Source organism: Ranitomeya imitator, chromosome 3 (assembly GCF_032444005.1).
Source record: "Ranitomeya imitator isolate aRanImi1 chromosome 3, aRanImi1.pri, whole genome shotgun sequence".
Classification (NCBI taxonomy): Eukaryota; Metazoa; Chordata; class Amphibia; order Anura; family Dendrobatidae; genus Ranitomeya; species Ranitomeya imitator.
Genome location: NC_091284.1, coordinates 118,343,548 through 118,371,256, shown reverse-complemented (window position 1 = coordinate 118,371,256; position 27,709 = coordinate 118,343,548). Strand labels below are relative to the sequence as shown.

Genomic DNA, 27,709 nt, shown 5'->3' with positions numbered 1-27,709 from the left:
TCTTCAAGTTTATTTGAAAACAAAACAATTAAATCTTTATAATACTTAACTCCAATTTGCATAATAATTTGGAACATGATATAAAGCTGTTAGACTGACTGAGAAAGATGAAGCTGGAGATCTCCTCGCCGAGCACAACATGAGTTAAAACATATTTCTTCACATATTGCAGCCATGCTCCCAACTGGGTATGTGTGATACAGCTCATGTCAGTTGAGACACAGGTCTCGGGAGCAATATATCTTCTGTCTGCACTTTGTCCTTAGACGTGACAAGGATGCTGCAGTTTGGATTATATCAGGGACTCCATTTTATCTTGTTCTTGGGAAACCTTTTTAAAGGTATCTGATAGTTGGAGGCCCTGTTGAAGACTTTGCATTGAGACCCATGAGATGAAAACCATTAAACTACTTTGAAATATTTCAATATTTTGTTTTAATGAACAGCTTTACATAAATAAATATAGGAACTCCATGATGACTGCTGGAATTTGGAAGATTTATTAATACCGATGCACAATAAAAAAAAAACACTGTGTCCATCTCTCCTGCAGTGAGGATAGATGACAGATTTATCAACCACTCTCTTCCGCGGTCAAGAATTTGGTGCAGAATTTGCACTGGAAATAATAACAAATTACAGTACATATATAGGTGTGCAAAAATAGCACACTAACATGATAGTAATAATATAAAGACTTTTAAGTCCCACCACCTGGACCACCTAGGAAATATCCTTTAAATGGCGACTTACAAGCATTTAGGCCCTGATCCATTAAGAATGGTTATTTGTATGTCAGTATTAATGGAGTGTCCACAGTAGTAAGATGTGCCAAATTCGTTAAGAGGCACATCTTTTAAGTACTGTGCGCCACCGCCAAAAATGTATGCCAGACGAAAAATGGAGTACACTTCTCTTACTTTATGGCACTTTTGTTAAGTAAATTATGATGAATTTGATGGGGGAAAGCTTGGATACTCGTCTTCACGCCTGAGCTCTAACCACTTTTCAAAAAGTTAACAGAACTGGCCAAAGCAGGATTGTTCTGGCGAAAACAGAAAAAACAGGACCCCTGGCAAGTACGACAGCAGAAAGAGTCATAGAGGACCTTATGATTACTGCAAAACGTGGATCAGTGACCCACAGCAACAAAATGAATACCCATTTCAGGTATCTGATTGGTACCTGTTGGAAAATGCTGTTGATGTGAGGATAAATGAAGCAGAGGAATCGTCAACAGGAGATGTCAGTAACCGCCCTGTGCTGACACAGATTGGTGTTGGGAAGAACAGGCAGGTAGTTAGCATGGTTCTTCGCCCCATAGCAAAAAAATAAGCAAATTCTTGGATAACCCCCTTTCATTTTGAAACTGGCAGAAATCTCATGAAAAATGGTAAACATTTTATACAAATAAGGTAAAGTTTGGCTGCAAAATCAGTGTCAATTTATTGGCAATTTTCAAAGCATCTTTGACCCATTACAATGCAGTGTGAAATCCGCAAAAAGATCCGTCTATAAAACATGTAAATGCCAAGCGTTCCTGTGTTCTCTATGAGAAACCTGCTGCCACACTCCTCCAACAAAGGCTTATCTCACAGAACAAAATCACTTAAGGTACCGTCACACTAGACGATATCGCTAGCGATCCGTGACGTTGCAGCGTCCTCGCTAGCGATATCGTCCAGTGTGACAGGCAGCAGCGATCAGGCCCCTGCTGTGCTGTCGCTGGTCGGGGAAGAAAGTCCAGAACTTTATTTCGTCGCTGGACTCCCCGCAGACATCGCTGAATCGGCGTGTGTGACACCGATTCAGCGATGTCTTCACTGGTAACCAGGGTAAACATCGGGTAACTAAGCGCAGGGCCGCGCTTAGTAACCCGATGTTTACCCTGGTTACCATCCTAAAAGTAAAAAAAAACAAACACTACATACTTACCTACCGCTGTCTGTCCCCGGCGCTGTGCTCTGCACTCCTCCTGTACTGGCTGTGAGCGTCGGTCAGCCGGAAAGCAGAGCGGTGACGTCACCGCTCTGCTTTCCGGCCGCTGTGCTCACAGCCAGTACAGGAGGAGTGCAGAGCACAGCGCTGGAGGACAGACAGCGTTAGGTAAGTATGTAGCGTTTGTTTTTTTTACTTTTAGGATGGTAACCAGGGTAAACATCTGGTTACTAAGCGCGGCCCTGCGCTTAGTTACCCGATGTTTACCCTGGTTACCAGCATCGTTGGTCGCTGGAGAGCTGTCTGTGTGACAGCTCTCCAGCGACCAAACAGCGACGCTGCAGCGATCCGGATCGTTGTCGGTATCACTGCAGCGTCGCTAAGTGTGACGGTACCTTTACAGTCCAAAATCGGACATGTGGGGTCTTTATCTCCCTGATATCACCTATCAGGGGAGAGTTGGGTGGCCCCATAAACATTCCTGACATCATTTGTCATGGTGTGGCGAGTCAGGTGGCCCCCCCATGTTGGCTGAGACCACCGATTTGTAAATTATGTGTATGGGGGCCTTTAGGGGAACTCTAGTGGACGATAGACTTTTGCATGGATGCACGTTTTAACCTCACAACAAACACTTGCAAAGCAACTGCCAGCAGCTCTATTGTATACAGGGGAAAGAAGCAAAGCAGTTCTCCTGGGGAGCCCTATTCTCCTGTGAGGAAACAACTTGTCTCTGACATAATACCCATTACTGAAGCCAGGCTGCAAAGTGACCAAGGTAGAGAAAGTCATACTCTTGGTTAAAAAGTGTAAGGCGATATTCTCAGTAAGGGGTGTCCAGCTCTGGAGCAGCAGTTCTAGATGTCTGACATACAGTATACACCCCATGATTTAGGGCTTCAAGGAAGTAGATTAGATAACATGCATCGCTATTCTATGGTATCATAAAGCCACTTTGTAATATAACCTTTATTTATTTCTAAGTCAAATCAGGTTACAATGTTTTCATTCGTAAGATGAGTGAACTTTATATCCTCCATTCACAGCACATGGACTGAAGGTGTAACCTTTCTATTGTTTCTTACTGACTGCTCTATAGTTACATTGTGGCCACATTGTAAGTGTGTTTATACGTGACTATTTATACTGTACGTATGTTACCTTTGCTTTGGAGATGTTACAGATTGTGATGAATGATAGCTTGTTGCACCGCCATACCAAGTGGCTGGTAAATGATGATCTATTTAGCTGTCAGATAGAGGATGAGGTACCGATAAAGGAGTCGGCCTAAGAAGATCCTGGTGATGCTGGGAAAATGTGTGTAGTGGTCTTGGTGCTCTGTGCCACCATGCTGTAACAGATTTTTACTTCAGAGAACTTTGTTAAATACTTCTATATTGATGTTGTATCCTTATAATAAGGTCTGAAAGGTAATGCTTGTTCACTGTGCAATGCTCCTCTGGGAAATTTAATATGCAAATTGCCTCTTCAGAGAGGAAGAGGACTTGAACTCTACAGCACCACCTGTTGGATAAGTCATCAATAGAAGATCAGTCGGGGTCAGATATCCGGCACACCCACCAGTCAGCTGTGATCATGTCCTGCAGTGTCCAGGCGGAAACAGCAAACAGACTGGAACAGCACAGCTCCATGCAATGTGTAGAATAGGAGCAGATCGGCATTAAACGACTGTCACACAGTGACGATATTCAGTAAGGAAGGGGGGTCCTCAAACTGTCCCTGTAACTGGGGCCCTAACTATCCCTGTCCTGCAGGTACTCTTAAAGGTAGATAGTCTCGAGTCTCCAACCTGTTAGTACGCTAAGCTGTCCCCCCCCCTCCCCCCCCCAGGAGGCCTGGGACAGATATGTTAATGTATATGCACGTAAGACAAACAGGGATAACAAAAAGCAACTAACATACAAAAATATTCACCAAGGGTAAAAAGGAATAAAGGGAAGGATAAGAAGGTACAAACCAAATTGTAATAGGATAATGGAGATACATACACCCAAAAACTGCACACAACAAACTCCAGCAGCAACTAGGAACTCCAACTTCAGCACACCAACTCCAGCAAGCCAGGAAGCAAAACTTTCACAGGCAGGGATGAGAAGGTCTGGTCAGGTTTTACAGAGAGAGAAAACAAGCAGGTCAAGAGCAGCTGTGATATGGAACTGCATGTCTTTAACCAGCATACAAAAAGTCGTTAACCTCTTTAGCGCCAATGGAAACAAAGCCCATTTAATGGAGAAAAAAAAAAAACACACAGGCTAAATGAAAGACCTGTGATTTACAGTACATAAAGATTGCCTAATCTCAGATCTTCCAGGTTGACGTGATACACTCGTTGTGACAATGGCTCCATACACTGTTTACATCCGGCCATAATAATAATCTTTATTTTGATATAGCGCTAACATATTCCGCAGCGCTTTATAGACATTACCATCGCTGTCCAGAATGGGGCTCACAATCTAAATTCCCCATCAGTATGTCTTTAGAATGTGTGAGGAAACCAGAGTACCTGGAGGAAACCCACGCAAACACGGGGAGAACTTACAAACTCCTTGCAGATGTTTCCTTGGTGGGATTTGAACCCAAGACTCCAGTGCTGCAAGGCTGCTGTGCTAACCACTGAGCCACCGTGCTGCCCAGAGGTGATAACAGCTGATCGGTGGGGGGCTGTGTGTCAAACGCTCACCAATCTTATAATGATCACCTATCCAATGGATAGGTTACCAACATAAAAGCAGTGGACAAACCCTTTAATCTGTAAATTGTTTTGCTTTGAAGGAAAAACATTCAAACAAATGCCACATTACGTATGTATGTGGAGCGCCCCCAGACGCAGGGCCGCGGGTTACTCGGTACCGGTCCTCTCTGGCTCAGTTCTGGGGATGTCACGGTGGCTGGACCCGGTCCGTGACCCTGCTAAGGGGCGTCCAATAAAAGAGATAAAAGTCAGCTAAGGCTTCGTGACGCCACCTGTGGTATTCGGTCAGGGTGACCGACGCTGCTTGGGGTCCACTGGGGTGATGTGATGGCAGCTAGATGGTATACCTTCCCACAGGTGAAGTATGTCCCCAGGGCTTCCCAGTAGTGTAGGTGGCGATGGTGTGAGGTGTAGTCAATAACGAGGACACAGGGTTGCAGTCTCTTTATCTCTTTACTGGTGACTTCAGGATCCTCAATCCAGAGCACTGTTAACAGGGCTGTCTGAGACCGGCCGGCACATCCAGAGTTCCCTTTGCAGGTGGAAATCGTTGCCTACCACTAGCGCCTGTGTGTTGTAGTGCTTCCCTGCTGAGCATTCGGGATAGTCCTCACAACTTCTGTTCTCGTTCTTTCTCGTTCTCCGCCCCCCAAGTTTGTTATGGCTAGGACGCACCCCTTTGACGGGAAGGCTCGGAGCTATTCTGGGACCCTAGAGACGCCCCTCTCCACGGTTGCCCCCTATGTCTGCTTAGGTGATGTAAGGTAGACAGCCAACCTATAATTAACTGTCCTGCGGTATTTGAAGTAAGGCATAAAGTCAGTTACTTCCTCTGTGTTCCGGTCACCGGCTACGCGCCTCAGTAGGATGTTGCCGTTCTCGGGGCACGACTCCTACTGGCTCTCCTTTGTGCATGATCTCATTTCTCACTGTCCACAATATCCTTCGCTTTGTGTCCTTTCTTTAGATGCCGCCGCAAGGTAGTGCAGGCGCGGCTCTGTAACGATCTGTCCTTGTCGCTAAGTCTCTGCCAGGTTCCCACACCTGACAGGGACTCCCCTGAAGTCTCCCCCGCAACACCTCCTGCCACGGGATGTTGCCTGGGCAAAACCCAGTCAGCTTCTCCCTAACTTCCTATCCAACCCCTAGTTTTACCAGTGTGAGGAGTGGCCTAATAAATAGAACCTTTTGCTCCCCCTAGTGGCCGGAGTGTGAAGTGTAATGTGTGCTGGTGATACCTGGTCAGATGAACTCCTTTAGTGCCATCAGACGTACCATCACTCCCCTTAGTGGCAGAGCGACATTACTGCAACGACCAGGTCTCTGGGGCGCTGCATATGCATGTAGTGAATTAGTAAAGCAGGCCATAGACATAGAGTTTTAAGGATCCATCACCAAACAATAAAAGTATTTAGTATCTATGTATTATTCAAAAAACTTAAATCAGCAAAACAATAACCCTCTACTTCCCCCCAACCTATTGATCATCACCTAAATTAGGACAAATTAGACATGCAAAGGATTAAACAAGTTAAAAATCCTTGTTTTCTCTTTTTGGGAGCCTTTAAAGATGTTGGTCAGATCCTGTCTAAATTGGTGCTGATGAAAACTAACTTTTTACAGCCAGCATCAAAGGACTACAACATTCGTAAAGTGGGGGATCTTCTCTTAGGAACAGCTGACAGATGTGTTAGGTATGGCCTTTTAGACTAGGGTCACACGACTGTATTTTCTCTCATCCGAGAAAATTGGTCTGATTATGTTAATCACACCCTCATCAGAGTTTGATCAGACTGCGATCCAATTTTCTCGGATGTGGAGATGTAAAAAACAAAATTCTCCATCTTCTCCATTCTGTCAGTCCTAGAAAATTGGACTACATTGAGATGCCATCCGATTTTTTTGACGGACTCACTGACTTGCATGGCCAAGTGCGATACGATTTCCGAATGCAAGTCATGCAATTTTTTTCTTCAGATAGACTCAGTCTGAGGGAAAAAAACTGACATGTGCAAGGCCCAACAGAATTATATTTGTCCAAGCGTGATCCGATGTTTTGTCGCATTGCACTTGGACCAAAAATACAGTTGTCTGCACCAGCCCTTACTAAGCAAAATCACTTGCTATATGTTTAATTAATGGGTGTCTTTATTAAACATTTGGCTCTCTTTCTAAATGAGCCCTGGTCCTCACAGATCCAGCTCCAGAAACTTCTGAGGAATCACCAATTGGCCCTGGTTAGTAGATAGGGATTCTATATGAAGGAAATACATAAGTGACAAGGAGATAGTTGTAAATCTTGGAGGTGTTGGCCATGCTCATTAATATTTTAATTTTGATAGGACAATCCATTCTAGCTGCTCTTCAATGCGGTCATACAATAAAGAGAAAAGGGCTGTTTGGGACCCTTGTTCTAATGGCTATTGAGCCCCCAGCAATCAGACACTTCTCTCCTTCTTTGTGGGAAAACCAATTCTCTCCAGAGTTCAGGAACATTGCCTGGTTCTTGGAATGGACGTCTTTTTTTGATGGTCAAGAGTTTTCCTTGTCTGGCTGTTGGGTGATGGTCTCCGTCTCTGGTCCTCTTTGTCTTTGCTGTGGAATCTCATTGGCTGGAGTCGATGGATCAGGTTTCCTCCAGCAGACAAAACAACAATGGACGTCTAGAAGTCTCCATATGTCCTTCCATCTAAGCAATGTAGTTCTGAGGATACAATGCTCAGTTCGGGACTGGTGTACAGAATGGTAAATCTTGCTGTGCCATGTCAGCTGTTTGCTCCATTGTGCCGCTATCTGGCATAGGCTATGTGCACACGTTGCGGATTGGGGTGTAGAATTTTCTGCACAAAATCCGCATCTCCTGGCAGAAAACGCAGGTGCGGATTTGACACGTTTTTTTATGCGGATTTGGTGCATTTTTGTTGCAGATTTGGTGCGGATTTTCTGCATTGTTTTACCCCTTTTCTATAATGGAAGGGTTCAGAAGCGCTGCAGTTCCGCACAAAAGAAGTGACATGCTACTTCTTTTGATCCACAGCGGTTTTCATGCGGATTTTTCCGCACCATTAGCACATTTTTTTTCTATTGATTTACATTGTACTGTAAATCACTTTGCAGAACTGCAGCGTTTCTGCGCGGAAAAATCGCTGCGGATCCGCACTAAATCCGCATCGTGTGCACACAGCCTTATGTTATAAGGTGTCAGCTTTCAGCTTCTTGACTTCTTTGTTGGGCAGCACTCAGATGTCAGTACAATGCTCTGCTAATTCCAGCAGATCCTGCACTGTGCTCACAAGACATTGTGTAAAATGAAGGTGAATGTCTTTTTGGCAGTCTCTGATGTGGTGAGATGGGGGTCCCATCATAGGGTGAGCTGGGGGTCTCCTCATGGATCTCCACTGACTTTATTCTCTCTGGTCACTATACGTATTTGTTCCATCACTTCTCTTTATCTCGCCGCCTGCTGATTGGCTGGATTCTGTTTCTAGCCCCTGTCGGCCAATCACATTCGAGCACTGTTTTTCTCAGAAGCTCCGCAATAAAAAGGACCCGAATAAAGAGCAATGAGAAAACAACTCGGTCGGGCCCGAGAAAGGCGAGAAGAGGCTGCGGCACCGGAACCCATCCGGTCCAAATAAGGAATAGAGGCAGCCCCGGGACCCGCACCGCCGGGATCAGCGAGAGAAAGGACTGCGCCGTCCACGATCCCGGGCAGCATCCACTGTCATCAGAGTCCACTGCACCGGTGAGTACCGAGTCCTGCCGGGCATGACAGCTGATGGCCGGCCCGTACATGGAGGGGCAGCGCTGCCGGAGCATCGGGGAGGCCGGAGAGATGGAGGCAGGCGGTGTGCGAGACAAGACGCGGTGCCCACTACCACTGCACGGTGCCCACTACCACTGCACGGTGCCCACTACCACTGCACGGTGCCCACTACCACTGCACGGTGCCCACTACCACTGCACGGTGCCCACTACCACTGCACGGTGCCCACTACCACTGCACGGTGCCCACTACCCAGCCGGCAGCAGGATCGGAGTTGTGCTAGTGTGAACAGGCAGAAGACTGAGCTGTCAGTAATTGTGCTGGATAATGGGAATAATCTGTGGGATAGTGGTCGTACTGCCATAATGTATATAATGCCCTGTGTATACTGTGCTTATCTATGTACTGCCCTGTATATACTCCTGCCCTCACGTATATAGTGTCCCCTGTATACTGTCCCCATGTATATAGTGTTCCCCTATATAGTGTCCCCTCTGTATACGCTGCCCCCCTATATATAGTGTCCCCTGTATACACTGTTCCCCCTATACACTGCCCCCCTATATAGTGTCCCCTGTATACACTGTTCCCCCTATATAGTGTCCCCTGTATACACTGTCCCCCCTATATATAGTGTCCCCTGGGCCTGTATACACTATTCACCCTATATAGTGTCCCCTGTATACACTGCCCCCTATATATATATATATATATATATATATAGTGTCCCCTGTATACACTGTCCCCCCTATATATAGTGTCCCCTGGGCCTGTATACACTGTTCCCCCTATATACACTTTCCCCTATATATAGTGTCCCCCTATAGTGTCCCCTGTATACACTGTCCCCCCTATATATAGTGTCCCCTGTATACACTGTCCCCCTATAGTGTCCCCTGTATACACTGTCCCCCCTATATATAGTGTCCCCTGTATGCACTCCCCCTGTATAGTGTCCCCTGTATACACTGTCCCCCCTATAGTGTCCCCTGTATACACTGTCCCCCCTATAGTGTCCCCTGTATACACTGTCCCCCCTATATAGTGTCCCCTGTATGCACTCCCCCTGTATAGTGTCCCCTGTACACTGCCCCCCCTATAGTGTCCCCTGTATACACTGTCCCCCTATAGTGTCCCCTGTATACACTGTCCCCCCTATATATAGTGTCCCCTGTATGCACTCCCCCTGTATAGTGTCCCCTGTACACTGTCCCCCCTATAGTGTCCCCTGTATACACTGTCCCCCCTATATATAGTGTCCCCTGTATGCACTCCCCCTGTATACACTGTCCCCCCTATAGTGTCCCCTGTATACACTGTCCCCCCTATATATAGTGTCCCCTGTATGCACTCCCCTGTATAGTGTCCCCTGTACACTGTCCCCCCTATAGTGTCCCCTGTATACACTGTCCCCAGTATACACTGTCCCCCCTATATATAGTGTCCCCTGTATGCACTCCCCCTGTATACACTGCCCCCCCTATAGTGTCCCCTGTATACACTGCCCCCTGTATACACTGTCCCCCCTATATATAGTGTCCTCCTGTATACAGTGCCCCCCGTTTTCTGCGCAGTGTAGCGCTGCTGGCACCCTCCGGAGCCTGTGTCCCCCTGTAGCCGCCATCACAAGTCCCATCCGTGTGTTCTCTGTGCACACTGACACACTGGACGCTTCCTTTGTCCGCGGCCTCCGCCGTTCCTTCGGTACGTTACGCCATGCCCCGGAGTCCGGCTTATTGCTCGGTCCCGTCCTTTCCTCTCACACTTGCGCCTTTTGTCTCTCCCATTATCAGTATCATCGCTGAGCTGACGGTACACCGGCAGCCCGCTCCCGTACGTCATTACTGACACCTGTGCACTGTCCTGTCCACAATGTTCCCTACTGTTTGTGTTACAGCTGCCCGCCGAGCTGTCGGTCCATGGCAGCGCCCCTGCCCCCTCTCCTCCTTCCCTCAGTCCCAGCACACACCCTCCCTCCTCCGCCGTGCCCAGCCGCGCTCTCCCGTCTCCCCTCACGAGCACTTCTTCCGCAGAGCCGCAGCCTCGCGCCTGCCGGTTCAAACCGGCTGCTGTGACACCTGTCCCCCCTCCCCTCGCCCGGCTTTAACTGACTGACCAATCACAGGAAGCTCTCAAGTTTCGGTCGACCAATCGGTGTTCTGGAGGCGGAGCCTGTCCATCAGGAGCGCGCCTATTTGCTATTTTTTAGCAAAGCTAGCTGGGCGCTCGTCCAGAGTCATCCCGAGTGTCCGCCGCCACAGGTGACAGCAGGGTGGTCCGCGTCCTCCTGTCAGCGGCTGCGGCGCCGGCATCTCGTCACGTGAAAATCGCAACGTGTGAAAATAGGCGACAGTAACTACACTGCAGGCGGCTACATAGAAAAGTATCAGATACCGCTGTACAGACTGTGCTTCTGTATAACGTTAGTGCTGCTACATAGTGTCAGTGCTGCTATACAGACCGTGCTGCTATACAGTGTCAGTGCTGCTATACAGACCGTGCTGCTCTACAGTGTCAGTGCTGCTATACAGACCGTGCTGCTACATAGTGTCAGTGCTGCTATACAGACCGTGCTGCTATACAGTGTCAGTGCTGCTATACAGACCGTGCTGCTATACAGTGTCAGTGCTGCTATACAGACCGTGCTGCTCTACAGTGTCAGTGCTGCTATACAGACCGTGCTGCTACATAGTGTCAGTGCTGCTATACAGACCGTGCTGCTATACAGTGTCAGTGCTGCTATACAGACCGTGCTGCTATACAGTGTCAGTGCTGCTATACAGACCGTGCTGCTACATCATACTGTCACTGCTGCTATACAGACCGTGCTGCTATACAGACCGTGCTGCTATACAGTGTCAGTGCTGCTATACAGACCGTGCTGCTATACGGACCGTGCTGCTATACAGTGTCAGTGCTGCTCTACAGTGTCAGTGCTGCTATACAGACCGTGCTGCTATACAGTGTCAGTGCTGCTATACAGACCGTGCTGCTCTACAGTGTCAGTGCTGCTATACAGACCGTGCTGCTCTACAGTGTCAGTGCTGCTATACAGACCGTGCTGCTCTACAGTGTCAGTGCTGCTATACAGACCGTGCTGCTACATAGTGTCAGTGCTGCTATACAGACCGTGCTGCTATACAGTGTCAGTGCTGCTATACAGACCGTGCTGCTCTACAGTGTCAGTGCTGCTATACAGACCGTGCTGCTACATCATACTGTCACTGCTGCTATACAGACCGTGCTGCTATACAGTGTCAGTGCTGCTATACAGACCGTGCTGCTATACGGACCGTGCTGCTATACAGTGTCAGTGCTGCTATACAGACCGTGCTGCTCTACAGTGTCAGTGCTGCTATACAGACCGTGCTGCTACATCATACTGTCACTGCTGCTATACAGACCGTGCTGCTATACAGTGTCAGTGCTGCTATACAGACCGTGCTGCTATACGGACCGTGCTGCTATACAGTGTCAGTGCTGCTCTACAGTGTCAGTGCTGCTATACAGACCGTGCTGCTATACAGTGTCAGTGCTGCTATACAGACCGTGCTGCTCTACAGTGTCAGTGCTGCTATACAGACCGTGCTGCTACATCATACTGTCACTGCTGCTATACAGACCGTGCTGCTATACAGTGTCAGTGCTGCTATACAGACCGTGCTGCTATACGGACCGTGCTGCTATACAGTGTCAGTGCTGCTCTACAGTGTCAGTGCTGCTATACAGACCGTGCTGCTATACAGACCGTGCTTCTGTATAACGTTAGTGCTGCTATACAGTGTCAGTGCTGCTATACATAATCAGTGCTGTTCACAGACCGTGCTTCTGTATAACGTTAGTGCTGCTATACAGTGTCAGTGCTGCTATACATAATCAGTGCTGTTCACAGACCGTGCTTCTGTATAACGTTAGTGCTGCTACATAGTGTCAGTGCTGCTATACAGACCGTGCTGCTATACAGTGTCAGTGCTGCTATACAGACCGTGCTGCTCTACAGTGTCAGTGCTGCTATACAGACCGTGCTGCTCTACAGTGTCAGTGCTGCTATACAGACCGTGCTGCTACATCATACTGTCACTGCTGCTATACAGACCGTGCTGCTATACAGTGTCAGTGCTGCTATACGGACCGTGCTGCTATACAGTGTCAGTGCTGCTATACAGACCGTGCTTCTGTATAATGTTAGTGCTGCTATACAGTGTCAGTGCTGCTATACATAATCAGTGCTGTTCACAGACTGTGCTTCTGTATAACGTTAGTGCTGCTATACAGTGTCAGTGCTGCTATACAGACCGTGCTGCTCTACAGTGTCAGTGCTGCTATACAGACCGTGCTGCTATACAGACCGTGCTGCTACATCATACTGTCACTGCTGCTATACAGACCGTGCTGCTATACAGTGTCAGTGCTGCTATACAGACCGTGCTGCTATACGGACCGTGCTGCTATACAGTGTCAGTGCTGCTACACAGTGTCAGTGCTGCTATACAGACCGTGCTGCTATACAGACCATGCTTCTGTATAACGTTAGTGCTGCTATACAGTGTCAGTGCTGCTATATATAATCAGTGCTGTTCACAGACCGTGCTTCTGTATAACGTTAGTGCTGCTAGATACTGTCAGTGCTGCTATACAGTGTCAGTGCTGGTTCACAGACCGTGCTTCTGTATAACGTCATTGCTGCTATACAGACCGTGCTGCTATACAGTGTCAGTGCTGGTTCACAGACCGTGCTGCTATACAGTGTCAGTGCTGCTACATACTGTCATTGCTGCTATACAGACCGTGCCGCTATACAGTGTCAGTGCTTCTATACAGTGTCAGTGCTGGTTCACAGACTGTGCTTCTGTATAACGTTAGTGCTGCTATACAGTGTCATTGCTGCAATACAGACCGTGCTGCTATACAGTGTCAGTGCTGATATACAGTATCAGTGCTGGTTCACAGACCGTGCTTCTGTATAGCGTCAGTGCTGCTATACAGTGTCATTGCTACAATACAGACCGTGCTGCTATATAATTTTAGTTCTGCTATACAGACCATTCTTCTGTACAGTGTTAGTGCTGCTATACAGTGTCAGTGCTGCTTTACAGACCGTGCTGCTGTATAGTGTCAGTGCTGCTGTATAGTGTCAGTGCTGATATACAGTATCAGTGCTGGTTCACAGACCGTGCTTCTGTATAGCGTCAGTGCTGCTATACAGTGTCATTGCTGCTATACAGTGTCAGTGCTGGTTCACAGACCGTGCTTCTGTATAGCGTCAGTGCTGCTATACAGTGTCATTGCTGCTATACAGACCGTGCTGCTATACAGTGTCAGTGCTGGTTCACAGACCGTGCTTCTGTATAGCGTCAGTGCTGCTATACAGTATCATTGCTGCTATACTGTTATGATCTGGTGGTTAGAACAAATATTGGACCTGGTAGTTAGAGCACCAGAAAAAACCTGATAGCACATGAATACAGGACAAGCTCTGGGAAGTGGAACCTCTGCTGACCGCAATCCCTAATCCTATCACGTACACTAGAAATAGCCGTGGAGCGCTCCTAACATGACCTAGGCGCCTCGTCACAGCCTCAGAACTAGCTAGCCCTAGAGATAGGAAAAATAAGCCTCAGAGAAAATTCCCCAAAGGAAAAGGCAGCCCCCCACATATATTGACTGTGAGTAAGATGAAATCACAAACACAGAGATGAAATAGATTTAGCAAAGAGAGGCCCGACTTACTAAACAGACAGAAGATAGGAAAGGTCACTTTGCAGTCAGCAAAAAACCCTACAAAAGCCACACAGAGAGTGCAGGGAAAAATACCTTCCGCATCGACTAACGGAGCGGAGGCGCCCCTCTGCGTCCCAGAGCTTCCAGCAAGCAAGGCAAAATTCACATAAGCATGCTGGACAGAAAAAATAGCAAACAAGAAAAAAGCAAAGCAAAACTTAGCTTCTGCAGGAGGAAACAGGTAACCAGGAAAATCCAGGAGCGAACTAGACCAATGCTACAACATTGACAGCTGGCATCGGACAAGGATCCAAGTGGAGTTAAGTAGAGCAGCCCACTAACGAATTAGCCTCGTCACCTGTAGAAGGAAACTCAGAAACACCCACAGGCATCAGAGAAAGTCCATGGACAGAACCAGCCGAAGTACCATTCATGACCACAGGAGGGAGCCTGAAAACAGAATTCACAACATATACAGACCGTGCTGCTACACAGTGTCAGTGCTGCTGTACAGACCATGCTGCTGTATAGTGTCAGTGCTGCTATACAGTGTCAGTGCTGCTGTATAGTGATAGTTCTGCTGTATAGTGTTAGTTCTGCTGTTCAATGTCAGTGCTTCTGTATAGACAGTGCTGTTGCACATTGTTAGTGCTGCTATACAGTGTCAGTTCTGCTATAGTATTAGTGCTGCTGTACAGTGTTCATGCTGCTATAGAGTGTCAGTGCGGCTGCACACTTAGTGCTGCTGTACAGTGTCAGTGTTGCTGTACAGTGTCAGTGCTGTTGTACAGTTCATGCTGATTTAGTGTTAGTGCTGATGCACAGTGTCAGTGCTGCTATACAGTGTCATTTTTGCTGCTGTGTTACTGCTGCTGTAGTGTCAGTGTTGCTGTACAGTTAGTGCTGATATACAGTGTTAGTTCTGCTGTGCAGCGTCAGTGCTGCTGTACAGTGTCAGTGCTGCTGTACAGTGTCAGTGCTGCTGTAGTGTCAGTGCTGCTATACAGTGTCAGTGCTGCTGTAGTGTCAGTGCTGCTGTATAGTGTCAGTGCTGCTGTAGTGTCAGTGCTGCACAGTGATAGTGCTGCTGTAGTGTTACTTTTGCTGTACAGTGTTAGTGCTGCTATAGAGTGTCAGTACTGCTGTAGTATTAGTGGTGCTGTACAGTGTCAGTGCTGCTGCAGTATTAGTGCTGCTATACAGTGTCAGTTCTGCTGCACAGTGTTAGTGCTGCTTTACAGTTTCGCTGCTATTCATTGATAGTGCTGCAATACAGTGTCAGTGCTGTTGTAGTGTTAGTGCTGCTATACAGTGTCAGTGCTGCTGTACAGTGTCAGTGCTGCTGTAGTGTTAGTTCTGCTATACAGTGTTGGTGCTGCTATACAGTGTCAGTGCTGCTGTACAGTGTCAGTGCTGCTGTAGTGTCAGTGCTGCTGTAGTGTCAGTGCTGCTTTGCATTGTCAGTGCTGCTGTACAGTATTAGTGCTGCTATACAGTGTCAGTGCTGCTGTACAGTGTTAGTGCTGCTATACAGTGTCAGTGCTGCTGTACAGTGTCAGTGCTGCTGTAGTGTTAGTGCTGCTATACAGTGTCAGTGCTGCTGTACAGTGTCAGTGCTGCTGTAGTGTTAGTGCTGCTATACAGTGTCAGTGCTGCTGTACAGTGTCAGTGCTGCTGTAGTGTTAGTTCTGCTATACAGTGTTAGTTCTGCTATACAGTGTCAGTGCTGCTGTACAGTGTCAGTGCTGCTGTAGTGTCAGTGCTGCTTTGCAGTGTCCGTGCTGCTGTACAGTATTAGTGCTGCTATACAGTGTCAGTGCTGCTGTACAGTGTCAGTGCTGCTTTGCAGTGTCAGTGCTGCTGTACGGAGACTTGTCTGATGTTGATCCAAGTCTCAGATTAATATCATCACCAGAGCAAGTCTATGGGGCTATGATACAATCAGACAGCACTCAGATGCCATCCGCACACTGCCCGTTTTTCACGGACTGATAGGAGAAGCTGCAGAAACCATTGAGATGTAATTTTCATATGAGAAAACTGACGAAACACTGATAGTAAAAACTGAGCAAACACTGATGAAAATCTGATCAAAATCACAGATTAAAAAAATCTAAGGACTCATTTAGGCTACTTTCACACCAGCGTCGGAATCTCCCCGTCGCAATGCGTCGGGCAGAGATTCCGACGCTAGCGTTTAACGCACTGCACAACGGAGGCAGCGGATGCATTTCTCCGGCGCATCCGCTGCCCCATTGTTAGGTGCGGGGAGGTGGGGGCATTCGTTTTTTCACGTATGAGAAAATCAGAGTGATTATACTAATCAGGGTTTTATCACAGTGTGGTCCTAGTGCCATCCAGTTTTCTTTTACGTGGAGAAATTATAAAAAAAAAACAATTCTCCACCTTCTCTATTCTGACAGTCCCTGAAAATCCAACCACAATTGGATATTATCCGAGTGCGTTCCGATTTTTTTCACGTACCCTTTGACTCGCATTGCTGATTTTGTATCCACCCTTGGATCAGAATCAAACATATCTCCACTATTTTCCATTGACCTGTTGGTCCGAAAAAAAACATCAGACATTTGCGCAGCCCATAGACTATGACCGGTAGGAGGGCTTGCTGTGAAAATCATGGATATCACTCGTACGCAAAAATCGGACGTCTGAATGAGCCGCAACAGGGTGTAACGTAAACACCGTTAGAATCCGCCTTCTTGTCATTTTGAGCGGTTATAGAAGTGGATGAGAAGCACATGACATGGCGAACATGTACATCACACACTTCCAGCACACAATCCCTGCTAGAACTGGTAGCAGATACTAATGATATGTGCACACAACGTCTTTTGGGCAGCCAGTGGTGTTTTTGCTGAAGTGGATTTTTTGGGTTCTTTTCAGACGCTTTTTGCATTTTTTTTTACCTGTACGTATAAAATAGTGATATTTATTAAAGTATCATCCACTTTGCTTTTTCTGTCAGTGTAAGTGCACATACATCTTTTTAAGGAAGATTCTACCTATGGAAGGAACATAATTCACAGCAATGTAAATTAATTGCTGTGCTCATGTTCAGTCATTTTTTACTTCTCCTGACAGCGTCGCGGATCGGAAACTGTGACGCGGTTGAAAGAGGTCACTTGTTCATTTTTTGAGTGTCTTCATTTGGAAGCTCCCTGCTCGTTACAGCTGAAAGTTTAGACTAAAGCCAACGCCATAAATAACGATGGCAAAACCACTAGCGGAGCCTCTTCAGGTAACTACTGGCTTCTTCCGGAAGTGGCTTCACAGTTCCTAATACCCTGCAGATTTTTTAACCTGGAAAATCCATGTTGTGCCATATCTTCCTCATGTGAACATACCCTTTTGGTTCAGACATTCACAATTTTGCTGAACATCTTCTGAAGCAGCAGACAGGCTTGAGATCAGGCACAAGGCTGATCTCCAATGATTAAGTGGGATAGCTTTCTATATCCGATTAATAAGCAAGTGTACATAGGCCGTGTGTAGACATTGAGCCAGGAGCAGTGCCAAGAGGTTTTAACCCCTTCACCCCCGCAGCTTTTTCCGTTTTTTCATTTTTGTTTTTCGCTCCCCTCCTTCCCAGAGCCATAACTTTTTTATTTTTCCGTCAATATGGCCATGTAAGGGCTTATTTTTTGCGGGACGAGATGTACTTTTGAACGATACCATTGGTTTTACCATGCCATGTAGCAGAAAACGGGAAAAAAATTCCAAGTGTGATGAAATTGCAAAAAAAGTGCAATCTCACACTCGTTTTTTGTTTGGCTTTTTTGCTAGGTTCACCAAATGCTAAAACTAACCTGCCATTATGATTTTCCAGGTCATTACGAGTTCATTTTCCGATACCCGTAGCGTCTCCAATTTTCGTGATCTGGGGTCAGGTGAAGGCTTATTTTTTGCGTGCCGAGCTGGCGTTTTTAATGATACTATTTTGGTGTAGATATGTTCTTTTGATCGCCCGTTATTGCATTTTAATGCAATGTCGCGGCAACCAAAAAAACGTAATTTTGGCGTTTTGATTTTTTTTATCGCTACGCCATTTAGCGGTCAGGTTAATCCTTTGTTTTTATTGATAGATCGGGCGATTCTGAACGCGGTGATACCAAATATGTGTATGTTTGATTTTTTTTTAATTGTTTTATTTTGATTGGGGCGAAAGGGGGGTGATTTGAACTTTTATATATTTTTTATTTTTTTATATTTTTAAACACCTTTTTTTTAAATTTTGGCATGCTTCAATAGCCTCCATAGGCACTACACAGGCATGCACTACACGATCGGCTCTGCTACATAGAGGTGAAGTACAGATCACCTCTATGTAGCAGAAATGCAGGTGTACTTTGAACGCCGACCACAGGGTGTCGCTCAAAGCAATCGGCCATCAACAACCATAGAGGTCTCAAGGAGACCTCTGGTTGTTATGGCAATGCACCGCTGACCCCCGATCATGTGATGGGGGTCATCGGTGCGAGCAATGCCGGCCGCGCGGCCGGGAGCGCTAGTTAAATGCCGCTGCCAGCGCTTGACGGCGGCATTTAACTAGTTAATGGGCGCGGGCGGATCTCGATTCCGCTCGCGCTCATTGCGCGCCCATGTCAGCTGTACAAAACAGCTGACATGTCGCGGCTTTGAGGTGGGCTCACAGCCGGAGCCCACCTCAAAGCAGGGGATCTGCCAGCTGACGTACTATTCCGTCAGCTGGCAGAAAGGGGTTAAATATTAAAGGGGTAGTTAGGTCACCGATGTATCCTGAAGATATTGGAGCTGATCTGCAGTACCCAGCAGTGGCAACTACACCTTAAATGGAGCTCCTCATTGCAGCTCCGGATAATGTGTTTACTTCCGGAGATAATTACAGCTGATCAGTGGGGGTGCTGGGTGTCGGACCCCCACCAATCTGATATTGATGACCTATCTTATGATGACAGTCATTAGATATTTGGAATGCAGTTCTGGATCATAGCACAGGCTGCATTCACAAACATGACAATGGCATTGATAACATTTCTCAACACTTTATCAAAAGAAATCTTCATGATCTCAAAAGATAGACATGTGTTTTGAAAAGGTTCGTCCACCAAAATCTAATTTAGAAAATGAGTAGTCCTGAAGCTGAGCAAGACCCGAGTAATCTGATGACCTATTGCTAACAGACATGTACGGCTTTAGATGTTAGCCTGTACGTCAAGCAAGAAGTCTCACGGGATCGAGCTGTGTAACGAATCATGATTGGCACTATGCTGCCTGCCGAAAAGGGGCACCACGCCAATTACACAGGTCTGCGACTAAAAAGCTGTTTGATTATTTTCATCTAATTACCATGTATTTTGGTGTGCTGAAAACGAAAAAAAATATTGAAAAAAAATCCTGGACGTCAGATTTAGTATATTTTTCTCAATTTTTGGTATTTTTTTATCTTACGGTTTTGAAAGTCAAAATTACTATTAATTAATTCACATCAATGCATTGAAGATACACAAGACCCTGACTACAAAAAAATCGTCGGACGAAGGCTGAAAGCATTTCAAGCTTTAGGTTGCCTGATGAGTGCATTTCCTCCATTCCCACCTTGACAACTTTCCTGAAAATTTGGGAGCTGTGAGTGAAGAGCAAGGTGAACGATTCCACCAGGACATTAAAGAGATGGAAAGAAGATACCAGGGAAGATGGAGCATTACAATGATGGCCGACTACTCTTGGACGCTTCAGAGAGACATTCCAGATGCTACTCACAAGCGTAAATGTACCAAGAGAAGCCTCACAGGGAAGAAGAATCGATTTTAGTGTGTGTTAGTGATCTCATTGCAGTTAAAAAATGATTTTCATGAAACATTTGTAATAAAAAATTAATTTTATGAGTCTATTTTCATTTATTTTGAGGTATTGTCTTATTTAACATAGCTACTTAAATTGTCAGAAAACGTGATGTCCTATGACAAAACGGAGATCATTTTCGGATTCAGCGCACTTAAGATTACGTGGAATAACCAAAACAGCTCTTGAAAAAAAATTTTTTGCAGACCTGTGTTATTAGCAATCACATTCTCCATTATCCCCGACATTCTTAATCAGATTTTTCTAACCTGGAATTAGTTTAGAATATCTATTTAAAATGTGCATAAAGCAATGTCATATTTTCCTGGCCCTTTGTATATTTATCATTCATTACCCTGGTAAAAAGCTTCAGTACATACAACCGTGGTGCCTGGTATATATGACTCCCATGTCATGTCATCCCGTTTGATTTTTCCTGGCATCAAGTCTGTACCTTTGCTTAACTGCTTGTTCTGGTAAATAATTAAAACCTCTCCATTTTTTCTGGATTTGCTCTTAATAAACATCTTAGAGACACAGTGATTCAGCTTTTTAGTAACAGAGAATGGAAGTTTAATAAGTAGTTTAAAAATTCCACTGGAGGTGTAGGAGCTGTCATTTTATTATCGTGGTAGCAGCTAGATATTGTTTCTGGTGGAGGCCTATGTTGGGATTATGTTAAAATGTTTCCTATCTGCCTTTTTTCATGAAGTAAGCCATAAAGTGTTGAACAAATCTTTTGTAAAAATGAGTAGATTTGATTATATTTGCTTTTTTTTTAAACTACACAAGTAATACTATAAAATTTACATAAAAAGGGAGATTAAAATAATACCTAACGTATAAAATCATATTATGAAGTGTACATATTTAATGAGAAATACCAGAACTGAAGATATGTGAAATAAAGTATTGATTATGGCACATATGTCAAACTCTGGCCCACAGGGTGAGTATATCTCGCCTGCGACACCAGGCGGGTACCCTGAGTATATTTGGCCAGCGACATCACTTGTTCAACTATATTGACATCCTAGATGCCGATACAGTTGAAGATAATTATGGAGGATGGAGCATTAGCTGACGCTCCCTCTCCCGTCATTCCCTCTTTGCATCTGACAGCTCAGTGAGCGCGATGACATCATTACAACGTGACCGCTGGGGAACGGACAGAGGTGAGTATTTATTTATCTTTTTAATGTGAGGCCATTATTCTGTATGGAGGACTATGTGGGACTATTAGACTGTATGGAGCACTATGTCAGCCCATTATACTGTATGGAGCAATGTGTTGGGTTATTATACTGTATGGAGCACTATGTGGGGCCATTATACTGTATGGAGCACTATAGGAGGTTATTATACTGTATGGAGCACTATTTGGGCTTATTATACTGTATGGAGCACTATGTCAGCCCATTATACAATACTAGATTGTGGCCCGATTCTAACGCATCGGGTATTCTAGAATATGCATGTCCCCGTAGTATATGGACAATGATGATTCCAGAATTCGCGGCAGACTGTGCCCATCGCTGATTAGTCGAGGCAATGTTTATGACGTCATCGTCGCCATGGCAACCATTATGACATCATCGTCGCTGTGCCCGTTGCTGATTGGTCGAGGCCTGGCGGCCTCGACCAATCAGACGCGGGATTTCTACGTCCTTTATGACATCATCGTCGATGCTGTGCCGGTCTCTGATTGGTCGAGGCCTGGCGGCCTCGACCAATCAGAGAGCCGGGATTTCCAGGACAGACAGACAGACAGACAGACAGACAGACGGAAAAACCCTTAGAGAATTATATATATAGATGGAGCACTATGTTAGGTCATTATACTGTATGGATCATTATGTGGGGCCATTATACTGTATGGAGCACTATTTAGGGACATTATACTGTATGGAGCACTATTTGGGGCCATTATACTGTATGGAGCACTATGTGGGGCCAATATACTGTATAGAGCACTATTTGGGTCTATTATACTCTATGGAGCACTATAGGAGGTTATTATGCTACTAGATTGTGGCCCGATTCTAACGCATCGGGTATTCTAGAATATGCATGTCCCCGTAGTATATGGACAATGATGATTCCAGAATTCGCGTCAGACTGTTCCCGTCCCTGATTGGTCGAAGCAACCTTTATGACATCATCGTCGCCATGGCAACCATTATGACATCTACGTCGATACTGTGCCCGTCGCTGAATCAGAAACGTGGGATTTCTACGTCCTTTATGGCATCATCGTTGCTGTGCCCGTCGCTGATTGGTCGAGGAAGACTGATCAATATAGAAGTGTCAGGAGGACTGATCAATATAAAATGTCAGGAGGACTGATCAATATAGAAGTGTCAGGAGGACTGATCAATATAGAGGTATCAGGAGGACTGATCAATATAGAAGTGTCAGGAGGACTGATCAATATAGAAGTGTCAGGAGGACTGATCAATATAGAAGTGTCAGGAGGACTGATCAATATAGAGGAGTCAGGAGGACTGATCAATATAGAAGTGTCAGGAGGACTGATCAATATAGAAGTGTCAGGAGGACTGATCAATATAGAAGTGTCAGGAAGACTGATCAATATAGAAGTGTCAGGAGGACTGATCAATATAGAGGAGTCAGGAGGACTGATCAATATAGAAGTGTCAGGAGGACTGATCAATATAGAGGTGTCAGGAGGACTGATCAATATAGAAGTGTCAGGAGGACTGATCAATATAGAGGTATCAGGAGGACTGATCAATATAGAAGTGTCAGGAGGAATGATCAATACAGAAGTGTCAGGAGGAATGATCAATACAGAAGTGTCAGGAGGAATGATCAATATAGAAGTGTCAGGAGGACTGATCAATATTGAAGTGTCAGGAGAACTGATCAATATAGAGGTGTCAGGAGGACTGATCAATATAGAATGTCAGGAAGACTGATCAATATAGAGGTATCAGGAGGACTGATCAATATAGAAGTGTCAGGAGGACTGATCAATATAGAAGTGTCAGGAGGACTGATCAATATAGAAGTGTCAGGAAGACTGATCAATACAGAAGTGTCAGGAGGAATGATCAATATAGAAGTGTCAGGAGGATTTATCAATATAGAGGTGTCAGGAGGACTGATCAATATAGAATGTCAGGAGGACTGATCAATATAGAGGTATCAGGAGGACTGATCAATATAGAAGTGTCAGGAGGACTGATCAATATAGAAGTGTCAGGAGGACTGATCAATATAGAAATGTCAGGAGGACTGATCAATATAGAAGTGTCAGGAGGACTGATCAATATAGAAGTGTCAGGAGGACTGATCAATATAGAAGTGTCAGGAGGACTGATCAATACAGAAGTGTCAGGAGGACTGATCAATATAGAAGTGTCAATCAGAGACGCAGGATTTCTACGTCGATGCTGTGCCCGTCGCTGATTGGTCGAGGCCTGGCGGCCTCGACTAATCAGAGACGTGGGATTTCCAAGACAGACAGAAAGACAGACAGATGGAAAAACCCTTAGTCAATATAGAAGTGTCAGGAGGACTGATCAATATAGAAGTGTCAGGAGGACTGATCAATATAGAGGTATCAGGAGGACTGATCAATATAGAAGTGTCAGGAGGACTGATCAATATAGATGTGTCAGGAGGACTGATCAATATAGAAGTGTCAGGAGGAATGATCAATATAGAAGTGTCAGGAGGACTGATCAATATTGAAGTGTCAGGAGGACTGATCAATATAGAAGTGTCAGGAGGACTGATCAATATAGAAGTGTCAGGAGGACTGATCAATATTGAAGTGTCAGGAGGACTGATCAATATAGAAGTGTCAGGAGGACTGATCAATATAGAAGTGTCAGGAGGACTGATCAATATAGAAGTGTCAGGAGGACTGATCAATATAGAAGTGTCAGGAGGACTGATCAATATAGAAGTGTCAGGAGGACTGTCAGGAGGACTGATCAATATAGAGGTATCAGGAGGACTAATCAATATAGAAGTGTCAGGAGGACTGATCAATATAGAGGTATCAGGAGGACTGATCAATATAGAAGTGTCAGGAGGACTGATCAATATAGAAGTGTCAGGAGGACTGATCAATATAGAAGTGTCAGGAGGACTGATCAATATAGAAGTGTCAGGAGGACTGATCAATATAGAGGTATCAGGAGGACTGATCAATATAGAATGTCAGGAGGACTGATCAATATAGAAGTGTCAGGAGGACTGATCAATATAGAGGTATCAGGAGGACTGATCAATATAGAAGTGTCAGGAGGACTGATCAATATAGAGGTGTCAGGAGGACTGATCAATATAGAAGTGTCAGGAGGACTAATCAATATAGAAGTGTCAGGAGGACTGATCAATATAGAAGTGTCAGGAGGACTGATCAATATTGAAGTGTCAGGAGAACTGATCAATATAGAAGTGTCAGGAGGACTGATCAATATAGAGGTGTCAGGAGGACTGATCAATATAGAAGTGTCAGGAGGACTGATCAATATAGAGGTATCAGGAGGACTGATCAATATAGAAGTGTCAGGAGGACTGATCAATATAGAAGTGTCAGGAGGACTGATCAATATTGAAGTGTCAGGAGGACAGATCAATATAGAAGTGTCAGGAGGACTGATCAATATAGAAGTGTCAGGAGGATTTATCAATATAGAGGTGTCAGGAGGACTGATCAATATAGAAGTGTCAGGAGGACTAATCAATATAGAGGTATCAGGAGGACTGATCAATATAGAAGTGTCAGGAGGACTGATCAATATAGAAGTGTCAGGAGGACTGATCAATATTGAAGTGTCAGGAGGACAGATCAATATAGAAGTGTCAGGAGGACTGATCAATATAGTAGTGTCAGGAGGACTGATCAATATAGAAGTGTCAGGAGGACTGTCAGGAGGACTGATCAATATAGAGGTATCAGGAGGACTGATCAATATAGAAGTGTCAGGAGGACTGATCAATATAGAAGTGTCAGGAAGACTGATCAATATAGAAGTGTCAGGAGGACTGATCAATATAGAAGTGTCAGGAAAACTGTCAGGAGGACTGATCAATATAGAGGTATCAGGAGGACTGATCAATATAGAAGTGTCAGGAGGACTGATCAATATAGTGTTGGCGCTATATAAATAAAAATTATTATTATTATTATTATTATATAGAAGTGTCAGGAGGACTGATCAATATAGAAGTGTCAGGAGGACTGATCAATATAGAGGTATCAGGAGGACTGATCAATATAGAAGTGTCAGGAGGACTGATCAATATAGAAGTGTCAGGAGGACTGATCAATATAGAGGTATCAGGAGGACTGATCAATATAGAAGTGTCAGGAGGACTGATCAATATAGAATGTCAGGAGGACTGATCAATATAGAGGTATCAGGAGGACTGATCAATATAGAAGTGTCAGGAGGACTGATCAATATAGAGGTATCAGGAGGACTGATCAATATTGAAGTGTCAGGAGGACTGATCAATATAGAAGTGTCAGGAGGACTGATCAATATAGAAGTGTCAGGAGGACTGATCAATATAGAAGTGTCAGGAGGACTGATCAATATAGAAGTGTCAGGAGGACTGATCAATATAGAGGTATCAGGAGGACTGATCAATATAGAAGTGTCAGGAGGACTGATCAATATAGAATGTCAGGAGGACTGATCAATATAGAGGTATCAGGAGGACTGATCAATATAGAAGTGTCAGGAGGACTGATCAATATAGAGGTATCAGGAGGACTGATCAATATAGAAGTGTCAGGAGGACTGATCAATATAGAAGTGTCAGGAGGACTGATCAATATAGAAGTGTCAGGAGGACTGATCAATATAGAAGTGACAGGAGGACTGATCAATACAGAAGTGTCAGGAGGACTGATCAATATAGAAGTGTCAGGAGGACTGTTCAATATAGAAGTGTCAGGAGGACTGATCAATATAGAGGTATCAGGAGGACTGTTCAATATAGAGGTGTCAGGAGGACTGATCAATATAGAGGTATCAGGAGGACTGTTCAATATAGAGGTGTCAGGAGGACTGATCAATATAGAGGTATCAGGAGGACTGTTCAATATAGAAGTGTCAGGAGGACTGATCAATATAGAGGTATCAGGAGGACTGTTCAATATAGAGGTGTCAGGAGGACTGATCAATATAGAGGTATCAGGAGGACTGTTCAATATAGAAGTGTCAGGAGGACTGATCAATATAGAGGTATCAGGAGGACTGATCAATATAGAAGTGTCAGGAGGACTGATCAATATAGAAGTGTCAGGAGGACTGATCAATATTGAAGTGTCAGGAGGACTGATCAATATTGAAGTGTCAGGAGGACTGATCAATATTGAAGTGTCAGGAGGACAGATCAATATAGAAGTGTCAGGAGGACTGATCAATATAGAAGTGTCAGGAGGACTGATCAATATAGAAGTGTCAGGAGGACTGATCAATATAGAGGTATCAGGAGGACTGATCAATATAGAAGTGTCAGGAGGACTGATCAATATAGAATGTCAGGAGGACTGATCAATATAGAGGTATCAGGAGGACTGATCAATATAGAAGTGTCAGGAGGACTGATCAATATAGAGGTATCAGGAGGACTGATCAATATAGAAGTGTCAGGAGGACTGATCAATATAGAAGTGTCAGGAGGACTGATCAATATAGAAGTGTCAGGAGGACTGATCAATATAGAAGTGTCAGGAGGACTGATCAATATAGAAGTGTCAGGAGGACTGATCAATATAGAGGTATCAGGAGGACTGATCAATATAGAAGTGTCAGGAGGACTGATCAATATAGAATGTCAGGAGGACTGATCAATATAGAGGTATCAGGAGGACTGATCAATATAGAAGTGTCAGGAGGACTGATCAATATAGAGGTATCAGGAGGACTGATCAATATAGAAGTGTCAGGAGGACTGATCAATATAGAAGTGTCAGGAGGACTGATCAATATAGAAGTGTCAGAAGGACTGATCAATATAGAAGTGACAGGAGGACTGATCAATACAGAAGTGTCAGGAGGACTGATCAATATAGAAGTGTCAGGAGGACTGATCAATATAGAGGTATCAGGAGGACTGTTCAATATAGAGGTGTCAGGAGGACTGATCAATATAGAGGTATCAGGAGGACTGTTCAATATAGAAGTGTCAGGAGGACTGATCAATATAGAGGTATCAGGAGGACTGTTCAATATAGAGGTGTCAGGAGGACTGATCAATATAGAGGTATCAGGAGGACTGTTCAATATAGAAGTGTCAGGAGGACTGATCAATATAGAGGTATCAGGAGGACTGATCAATATAGAAGTGTCAGGAGGACTGATCAATATAGAAGTGTCAGGAGGACTGATCAATATTGAAGTGTCAGGAGGACTGATCAATATTGAAGTGTCAGGAGGACAGATCAATATAGAAGTGTCAGGAGGACTGATCAATATAGAGCTGTCAGGAGGACTGATCAATATAGAAGTGTCAGGAGGACTGATCAATATAGAAGTGTCAGGAGGACTGATCAATATAGAAGTGTCAGGAGGACTGATCAATATAGAAGTATCAGGAGGACTGATCAATATTGAAGTGTCAGGAGGACTGATCAATATAGAAGTGTCAGGAGGACTGATCAATATAGAAGTGTCAGGAGGACTGATCAATATAGAAGTGTCAGGAGGACTGATCAATATAGAAGTGTCAGGAGGACT

The 27,709-nt window shown here is 44.9% G+C and overlaps 1 protein-coding gene across 1 annotated transcript in view; it reads left to right on the top strand.

Moving 5' to 3' along the window:
- The first annotated feature begins 8,171 nt into the window (after positions 1 to 8,171).
- Positions 8,172 to 27,709, top strand: part of SLC43A2 (solute carrier family 43 member 2) — a 94,310-nt gene continuing 74,772 nt past the window's right edge. The window contains exon 1 of the mRNA XM_069761340.1: positions 8,172 to 8,399. The gene's annotated coding sequence lies outside the window, so the exon portion shown is untranslated. The remainder of the gene's footprint in view (positions 8,400 to 27,709) is intronic.